Here is a 10,430-nt window from a genome sequence, read left to right on the forward strand (position 1 = left end):
AAACTTTGCTCACCATAAAAATGACCCACAGACACAAATTTTTCCTGCACCTTCCACCCCACAATCTCATCCCCCATACTGGCTATTACAAATAAGGTTGGGCTTGTAAAGAATCACTAAAAGGGGTCATTCATTCATTCATTTATTTAATCGTATTTATTGAGCGCTTACTGTGTGCAGAGCACTGTACTAAGCACTTGGGAAGTACAAATTGTCAACATATAGATACGATCCCTACCCAGCAACGGGCTCAAAGTCTAGAAGAGGGAGACAGACAACAAAACAAGTACACAGGTGTCAATACCATAAGAATAAATAGAATTATAGCTATATACACATAATTAATAAAATAGAGTAATAAATGTGTACAAATATACCCAAGTGCTGTGGGGAGGGGAAGGGGTAGGGCAGAGGGAGGGAGGGGAGCGTCGTTTGGGGGCGACTATGGTCTGAGACCACATTTATATGTACATATTTGTAGATATTTATTTGTACATATTTGTACATATTTGTTATTCCATTTATTTTACTTGTATATATTTACTCTATTTTATTAATGAGTTGCATATAGCTATAATTCTACTTGTTCTGACGACTTTGTCACCTGTCTACACGTATCGTTGTCTGCTTCCCCCTTCTAGACTGTGAGCCCGCTGTTGGGTAGGGACCGTCTCTGTTGCCAAATTGTACTTTCCAAGCGCTTAGTACAGTGCTCTGCACACAGTAAGCGCTCAATAAATACAATTGAATGAATGAATGAGACTACAAGCCCGTTGTTGGGTAGGGACTGTCTCTATCTGTTGCCAAATTGTACTTCCCAAGCGCTTAATAATAATAATAATGATGATGGCATTTGTTAAGTGCTTGCTATGTGCAAAGCACTGTTCTAAGTGTTGGGGAGGATACAAGCAGCATGGCTCAGTGGAAATTGCCCGGGGTTTGGAGTCAGAGGTCATGGGTTCAAACCCTGGCTCTGCCAATTGTCAGCTGTGTGACTTTGGGCAAGTCAATTAACTTCTCTGTGCCTCAGTTACCCCATCTGTAAAATGGGGATTAAGACTGTGAGCCTCACGTGGGACAACCTGATCAACTTGTATCTACCCCAGTGCTTAGAACAGTGCTTTGCATATAGTAAGCGCTTAATAAATACCAACATTATTATTATTATTATTACAAGGTGATCAGATTGTCCTACGTAGGGCTCACACCCCCATTTTACAGATAACAGGCACAGAGAAGCTGTGACTTGCCCGAAGTCACACAGCGGACAATTGGCAGAGCTGGGATTTGAACCCATGACCTCTGGCTCCCAAGCCCGGGCTCTTTCCATTAAGCCACGCTGCTTCTCTTGGTCCAGTGCTCTGCAAATACGATTGAGCGCCTTTTCATTTATCCATTCAATTGTATTCACTGAGCGCTTGCTGTGTGCAGAGCACTGTACTAAGCACTTGGTAATCCCAGACTGAGTCCCCTCCTTCCTCTCCCCCTCCGCCTTACCTCCTTCCCCTCCCCACAGCACCTGTATATATGTATATATGTTGGTACGTATTTATTACTCTACTCATTTATTTGTACATAGCAGCGTGGCTCAGTGGAAAGAACACGGGCTTTGGAGTCAGAGGTCAGGGGTTCAAATCCCAGCTCTGCCAATTGTCAGCTGTGTGACTTTGGGCAAGTCACTTAACTTCTCTGTGCCTCAGTTACCTCATCTGTAAAATGGGGATGAAGACTGTGAGCCCCCCGTGGGACAACCTGATTACCTTGTATCCCCTCAGCGCTTAGAACAGTGCTTTGCACATAGTAAGCGCTTAATAAATACCATTATTATTATTCTATTTATTTTATTTTGTTAATACGTTTTGTTGTCTGTCTCCCCCTTCTAGACTGTGAGCCCGCTGTTGGGTAGGGACCGTCTCTATATGTCGCCAACTTGTACTTCCCAATCGCTTAGTACAGTGCTCTGCACACAGGAAGCGCTCAATAAATACGATTGGATTGAATGAATGAATGAATGCATGAAAGCGGGCACCCGATTACCTTGTATCCCCCCCAGCGCTTAGAACAGTGCTTTGCCCATAGTAAGCTCTTAATAAATACCATTATTATTATTATTATTCTTCTATTTATTTTATTTTGTTAATACGTTTTGTTGTCTGTCTCCCCCTTCTAGACTGTGAGCCCACTGTTGGGTAGGGACCGTCTCTATATGTCGCCAACTTGTACTTCCCAAGCGCTTAGTCCAGTGCTCTGCACACAGTAAGCGCTCAATACGATATGAATGAATGAATGAATGAAAGCGAGCCGGGGCCGTTTAACGTGCTTCGGAGCAGAGCTCAATCCCCGACCTTGCGACGGAGCGCGCCCAGGGGGCGCTGTGGAGGCGCCTCCCGGGGCGTGGGGGAAGGGGGCCAGTTCCAGGAATTGGAACCACGTGCAAACCACGTGGCGCCGGGGCCGGGCCGGCCCCGGGAAAGGAAAAAGCGAGGTGCTCAACAGGCACATTCTACCCTTGCTTAACGTCCCACGCAAGGGAAAAGCCGGCTCATCTCCCTCCCCTCGTCCTCCGACCCATTCCACCCTAAGTTTACCCCCGTCGCCCCCCGGCTCCGTATGTTTATAAACAGAAAAGCCGGAAGTAGCGAAACGCCGGAGAAGTGGAGTTTGTCCAGAGGATCCGGAGCCGCTTGCGCCTGCGCGGTCGGCTCCGGCCGCCCGCCTCGCCGCACCCGGATTCCCGCGCACGCGCGCTGCGAGCTCTCGGGAGTGGGGCGCTGGCTGAGCGCGCTTTCGGTTACTCGGCGTTTCCTTGCGCCCCGAGTGGTCAGCGCCGAGCAGTGCAGGTTGTGGCTGGCGAAAGGGAAACGCCGCCGCTGCTAATATCCATGGAGCCGGGTTCGCGTGGAAGGCGGAATTAATAAAAGAAAATCCACATTCCGTTTGCAGCGTTCAACATTGCCATTATTCCCTCTGGGAAGGGGCTCTCAATCTGAATCCGATCAGATTTCTGATGGCAGGATTTAAGCCTCTAGGCTGCTGCACAACCAATTTATTAATAATAATAATTGTGGCATTTGTTAAACGCTTACTATGTGCCAAGCGCTGTTCTAAGCGTTCAGGTAGATACGAGGTAATCAGGTTGGACACAGTCCCTGTCCCACGTGGGGCTCAATCAATCAGTCGTATTTATTGAGTGCTTACTGTGTGCAGAGCACTGTACTAAGCGCTTGGGAAGTACAAGTTGGCAACACATAGAGACGGTCCCTACCCAACAGTGGGCTCACACTCTTAATCCCCATTTTACAGATGAGGGAATTGAGGCTAAGTGACTTGCCCAAGGTCACACGGCAGACAAGTGGCAGAGCTGGAATTAGGCTGACTTTTCATTCAATCGTATTTATTGAGTGCTTACTGTGTGCAGAGCACTGTACTAAGCATTCTGACTCCCAGACCCATGCTGTATCCACTACACCATGCTGCTTCCCAGAAATAATAATAATGGTATTTTTTAAGCACCTACTATGTGCCAGGCACTGTACTAAGCACTGGGGTGGATACAAGCAAATCGGATTGGACACAGTCCCTGTTTCTGGCGATAAAACCCATCACAATGGGTTGCTGCCCTCTTAGAAACACCACAACTTTGAGGATTTTGATGGGCAGGGCTATAATCAATCAATCGTATTTATTGACCGCTTACTGTGTGCAGAGCACTGTCCTCAAATAGAAACCATTTACTGTAGATTAATGGAATGGGTAACCTGGATAGAGAGCACTGTGGCCTAGCGGAAAGAGCACAGGCCTGGGAGTCAGAGAACCTGGGTTCTAATTCTGACTCTGCCACGTGTCTGCTGTGTGACCTTGGGCAAGTCAGTTAACTTCTCTGTGCCTCAGTGTTCTCATCTGTAAAATGGGGATGAAGACTGCAAGCCCTGAGACAGGGACTATGTCTGACCCAACTACCTTGTATCTAGAGAAGCAGCATAGCTCAGTGGAAAGAACCCAGGCTTTGGAGTCAGAGCTCACGGGTTCAAATTCTGGCTCCGCCAATTGACAGCTGTGTGACTCTGGGCAAGTCACTTAACTTCTCTGGGCCTCACTTTCCTCATCTGTAAAATGGGGATTAAGACTGTGAGCCCCCCGTGGGACAACCTGATAACCTTGTAACCTCCGCAGCACTTAGAACAGTGCTTTACACATAGTAAGTGCTTAATAAATGCCATAATCATTATTATTATTATTATCTACCTCACACTTAGTACAGTGCTTGGCACATAGCAAGCACTTAACAAATACCATAAAAAAAAGAAGGAAGAGGTAAGGGCCTCCAAGGGAAAAAGTTCCCTACTTAGTAGGTAAGCATTTGGTAGTATTTATTAAACATCTAGTGTACAGATCACAGTTCTAAGTACTTGGGAGAATAGAGTAGGTGTAAAACACACAAACCCTGACCACAGTAGGGCTTACAAATTAAGAGTCAAGGCTGTAGTTGTTCTGTGCTCTCCTATTGGTGAAAGTGTGAGAAAAGTGAGAGATGAATAGAAGGAAGCAAAGGGAAGAATGGATGTGGCTGGAATGTCACCAGTGTCTATCCCATCTCATAGTTCCCTGGGAGGCAGAAAAGCCTTCAAGCCCAGAGAGAGGGCCAATCAAGCCCAAGTACACAGAGCTGCCTCCTTCCCCTTAGTTGCCTTTCCTCCTCCATATCAATGAAAATCATCAGCTTTAAAGCACTCAATCAGCTTACCCTCTCCTACCTTACCTCCCTCATTTCCTACTTCAGGCCAACCTGCACACTTCACTCCTCTACTGCCAGCTTGCTCATCAGGCCTCAATCCTGTCTATCATTTCACCAACCCCTTTTCTACATCCTTCCTCTGACTGGAACTCCTTTCCTCACCATACAGGCTGAAAAACCTTTCTCCCCACCTCCAAAGACCTATTAAGGTCATGTCTCCTCCAAGAGGCCTTCCCCAAAATTGCCCTCCTTTTCCTCTCTCTTTCCCTTCTGCATCATCTGTGCGCCTTTAAGCACTTGATATTCACTCAGCCCCACAGCACTCATACGTATCATTTACTTATTTATATTAATGTCTATCACCCTCTCTATACTGTAAACCTGTTGTGAGTAGGGAACTCTGTTGTACCGTACTCTCCCAAATGCTTAGTACACAATAAGTGCTCAATAAATACTATTGATTGATCCTCATTGTCAAAGCCCTCCTGAAATTATATTTTCTCCAAGATTCATCCATCCATTCAATCGTATTTATTGAGAGCTTTTCCTGTGCGCCAAGCACTATACTAAGCGTTTGGGAGAGTACCACATAACAATAAACAGAAACATTCCCAGCTCACAATGAGCTCACAGTCTAGAGGGGGAGACAGACATTAATATGAATAAATAAATTACAGATATACACATAAGTGCCGTGGGGCTGGGGGAGGGTGGTGTGAACAAAGGGAGGAAGCCAGGGCAATGCAGAAGGGAGTGGGAGAAGAGGAGAGAAGGGCTTAGTCAGGGAAGGCTTCTTGGAGGAGATATACCTAAGAAGTATTCTCTAATTAATTTTTCTTCTCCCCAGGTCATAGTCTCCTTTTATCAACTCAGCACTCCTACTCCAATTACTCACTTATGCATTTGTAGTGTACCCGTTCATATCCACCTACATTCTCTGCCGGAGAAGCAGCGTGGATCAGTTGAAAGAGCACGGGCTTGGGAGTCAGAGGTCATGGGTTCTAATCCCAGATCCACCACTTATCAGCTGTGTGACTCTGGGCAAGTCACTTAACTTCTCTGGGCCTCAGGTACCTCATCTGTAAAATGGGGATTAAGACTGTGAGCCCCACTTGGGGCAACCTGATTACCTTGTATCTCCCCCAGCACTTAGAACTGTGCTTGGCACACAGTAAGTGCTTAACAAATACCAAAATTATTACTATTATTTATTCATCTATCAATCCATTTTTACTTTCTCTTCTTCTATCTGCAAATTATTTTCATCTTTCCTGCTAAAATATAAGCTCCTTGTGGGCAGGGACCATGTCTTCCAAATCTATTATATTGTTCCAAGTGCTTAATACAGTGCACCGTCCACAGTAGGGGCTCAAAAAATACTATTAATTGGTTGATAGTTACATTTTCAGATGAGGAGCCTGAAAAGCACAGAGAATTGAGTGATTTGCCTAGGTCATACTGCAAGTTTGTGTAGAGTTGAGACTAGAACCCACAGCTTCTAATGTCCACATACAGACTGGTACTCTTCTTTTTTAAATGGCATTTATTAAGCACTTACTATGTGCAAACGGGGGCTCTTCCACTATTAATCAATAAGTAGTATTTGTTGAGTATCTGTGTGCAGAGCACTACCTTAAATGCTTGGAAACGTACAATGAAGGTCTGATGCATACTCTCAGGAAGCTTACGAACTCATGAAGCTTATGACTACGAACTCAGATATGTCAAGTCTGCTGCCTGCAGCTGAGGCATTCATTCATTCAATCGTATCTATTGCATGCTTACTGTGTGTAGAGCACTGAACTAGGTGCTTGGGAGAGTACAATGCAAGGATACAGAAACAGGCTGAAGAAGACACAGCTGAGGCAAACATCCCCTGCCCCTGGTAGCCCTGCTCCTGGATCCAACCTTTGACTACAATAGCAGTGCTAATTGAATTAGTACTTATTGAACCCCCACTGTGTGGATTTCACTGTACTGAGCACTTGGGAAAGTTTAACAGAAGCACAAGACACATTCTCCACCCACAAGTAGTTTATACTCTGATGTGGGGAGACAGGCAAAGGAATATTTACAGAAAGTGTGAAGAGAATAATCACATAGCAGCTGAAAATACTGGAGTGGGTATAAATGAATACATAAGGACTTGAGTTTGCTGGTGGATTGCTACCATTTGGAGTGTGGGGAATTAATCAGGAAAGCGTGTTGGACGAGGTGGGATTTTAGGAGGATGGATATGTGGGGAATGAGGGATGTGTGGGTTGGCTGGGAGAACATCAAAGGAAGGATTAACTGCTGCTGTTGTCACTACTCTGAAATTTTGGGGATTCCTATAGACTAAGCTCCTTGTGGGCAGGGATTGGGTTTATAATCTATTAACTTGTGTTTTCAGGAATTTAATAGGCACTCAATAAGTGAATCAGCCAGTTGTATTGATTGAGTGCTTACTGTGTGCAGAACACTGTACTAAGCACTTGGGAGAGTACACTCTGACAGGTTTGGTAGACATTCCCTACTAACCACGAGCTTTAAATCTATCCACTGATTCTTTGATTTCCAATGCTCTCTATAGGCATCAACTCTGCAGTAGAAACTCTGAAGAGAAACAACAGTGGCAACCTCTCCTGCATGGTTAAGGAGCCAGGCAACTTGACAAAAATGGGCAAAGGGTGCTCTGTGCCATGTTTTCTTCCTATCGCTACAGCTGAAATTTTCAAGAGAAAAATCATCTGGCTAAGTGCTTTTATATATGTGTGTCTGAGTTGTGTTTCTGTCTTGTTTGTGCCTCTCTTGCTGTCTCTCTGTGCCTCACCCTTTGTCCTGTTGTCTCTTTGTGTCTCTCATCTGTTTGTCTCATATATCTGTCTCTGTCTCTACCTGGACTCTTCTTCCGCCTGTTCTTGGCTTTCAATCCCAGCCCTATACCTGCCCAGCAATATTCTTCTTGCAAGACATCAATAGTGATAATTCTACCCCCTAATATGATGTCCATTTGTCTACTTAATGATACATTAGTTTATCTTGTCTTATGTGGTCGAGTTGTCTCTCCCAGCAACACCATGGACACATCTGTCCCAGAACGTCCATCTCCTTTGGCAATCTTTCCAATAGTGTATCCATAGAGTTTCATTGGTAAAAATACAGAATCGGTTTACCACTTCCTCCATCCGTGCAGTAAACTTGAGTCTCCACCCTCGACTCTCTCCCAGTGCCGCTGCTACCCAGCACGGGTGAGTTTTGACTTTAGTTTACTATATTATAAAATATATTAAAATATCAATGGTAATTATTATTAGTAACAATAACAATAATATTTTTGGGTTCTTTGGTTTTTTATGGCATTTATTAAGCACTTACTATGTATTATGGAATATACTAAGCCCTAGGGTAGTTCTAAGCTAGTCAGATTGAACACAGTCCAAATCCCAGATGGGGCTCATGGTTTTAATCCCCATTTTTCAGATGAAGCAACTAAGGCCCAAAGTCACAGAACAGACAAGTGGAGGAGGTGGGATTAGAACTCAGGTCCTCTAACTCCTAGGCCTTGTTCTACCCATAAAGCCATACTGCTACCCTGCTTGTCAACACACTGTTGTTTGTTAACAAACCCATTGGTGTTTAAGCACTTATTAAGGGCCAAGCACTGTGTTAAATGCTGGGGTAGAGATACAATACAATCTGATAAGGCACAGTCTCTATCCTACTCAGGGCTCACTGTGTAAGGGTGGGGGGAGAACAGGTATTTAATCATATTTGCCAGGTGAGAAAATGGAGGCACAGAGAAGCCAAGTGACTTGTCCAAGGTCAACAGCAGGCAAGTGGCAGAGCCAGGATTAGAATTCAGGTCTCCTGACTTCGGGTCATGTCCTTCTTCCACTCAGCCAGGCTGTTTAAAAAAAAAAGGCTTTTGCAGCTTTTTAAAGGGTGTAACACATTTAAGTGTGGAAGTATAGCCACAAGATAACATGCCTGCCCAAGATTTTCTGCCCAGGGTTCTGATTTTAGTAATGTGGTTTAGCAATCAGCAAAGGACTGGGAATCAGGCATTCTGGATTTTCTGACTATGGTTCACCCACTGATGCCCTCTGTTGCTTTGAGAAAGTCAGTTTCTTAGTCTTTTAGCCCCGTGTGCAGAATATGTTGGAATGATGAGCCAGTGATGAAAATTAAAAAAAAAATACAGGTGACACCTCAGTGTTATAGAATATCCTATTCTGAAAAACCTCATTAATTAGAGGAAAGAGCCTTGTCAAATGTCAGAGGGCTGTAAGGTGGGCAGGGATGGAGATGTGGCACTGACAGCTATGGTGGGCAACAGATGTTGCTGAAGAAGATGGGCAGTGATCTGGCAAAGGAAGTAAGGAAGCCATGCAAGGGTGGGTGGCATGGCAATTGCTCCGGGTGGAAGAGGGTGGTATCCAGAGCCTTGGTGGCCTTCCTTGACTAAGCCTCCCTTTCCTCTTCTATTCCCCTCTGTGTCACCCTGACTTGCTTCCTTTATTCATCTCCCCTCCCAGTCCCACAGCACTTGGGTACATATCTATATTTTATTTATTTATATTAGTGTATGTCTCCCCCTTTAGACTGTAAATCGTTGTGGGTAGGGAATGTGTCTCTTGTACTCTCCCAAGTGTTTAGTACAGTAGTCTGAACACAGTCACAATAAATACGGCTGACTGGTGAGAGCAGGAGGAGAGGTGACTGGAGACAGGTGACGTAGACTATTAGCTCATTGTGGGCAGGGAACATGTCTACCAACTTTCCCAAGTGTTTAATATTCATTCATTTATTCAATCATATTATTGAGGGCTTACTGTGTGCAGAGCACTGTACTAAGTGCTTGGGAGAATACAATGTAACAATAACAGACACATTCTCATTGAGAAGCAGCGTGGCTCAGTGGAAAGAGCACAGGCTTTGGAGTCAGAGTTCAGGGGTTCAAATCCCGGCTCCACCAATTGTCAGCTGTGTGATTTTGGGCAAGTCACTTAACTTTTCTATGCCTGTTACCTCATCTGTAAAAAGGGGATTAAGACCGTGAGCCCCTCGTGGGACAACCTGAACACCTTGTAACCTCCCCAGTGCTTAGAACAGTGCTTTGCACATAGTAAGCACTTAATAAATGCCATCATTATTATTCTCTGCCCACAATGAGCTTACAGTCTAGAGGGGGAGACAGATATTAATATAAATAAATAAATTACAGATATGTGCATAAGTGCTCTGAGGCTGGGATGTGGGGAAGAATAAAGGGAGCAGGTCAGGGGGATGCAGAAGGGAGTGGTAGAAGAGAAAGGGGGAGCTTAGGAAAGGGCTGACTAAGGTCTTCTAGACCGTGAACCCACTCTTGGGTAGGGACCGTCTCTATATGTTATCAACTTGTACTTCCCAAGCGCTTAGTACAGTGCTCTGCACACAGTAAGTGCTCAATAAATATGATTGAATGAATGAAAAGCCTCTTGGAGATGTGCGTTCAATAAGGTTTGAAGGTGGGTATAGTAATTGTCTGTCAGATTTGAGGAGTGAGCATGCAATAAACCCAATTGATTCATTAGGGAAGTTGTGGGAAGAGATGCAGAAGTATGCAAAATAGCTGTCCAACAAGAGACTGGCTTTCTGGTCAGAGACTAGCTTTCTGGTCCCTTTTTGGGAACCACAAAACACCCCTCTACCTTCTTAAGCTTTCCAGGATCTG

Source organism: Tachyglossus aculeatus, chromosome 21 (assembly GCF_015852505.1).
Source record: "Tachyglossus aculeatus isolate mTacAcu1 chromosome 21, mTacAcu1.pri, whole genome shotgun sequence".
In the NCBI taxonomy this organism is placed as follows: domain Eukaryota; kingdom Metazoa; phylum Chordata; class Mammalia; order Monotremata; family Tachyglossidae; genus Tachyglossus; species Tachyglossus aculeatus.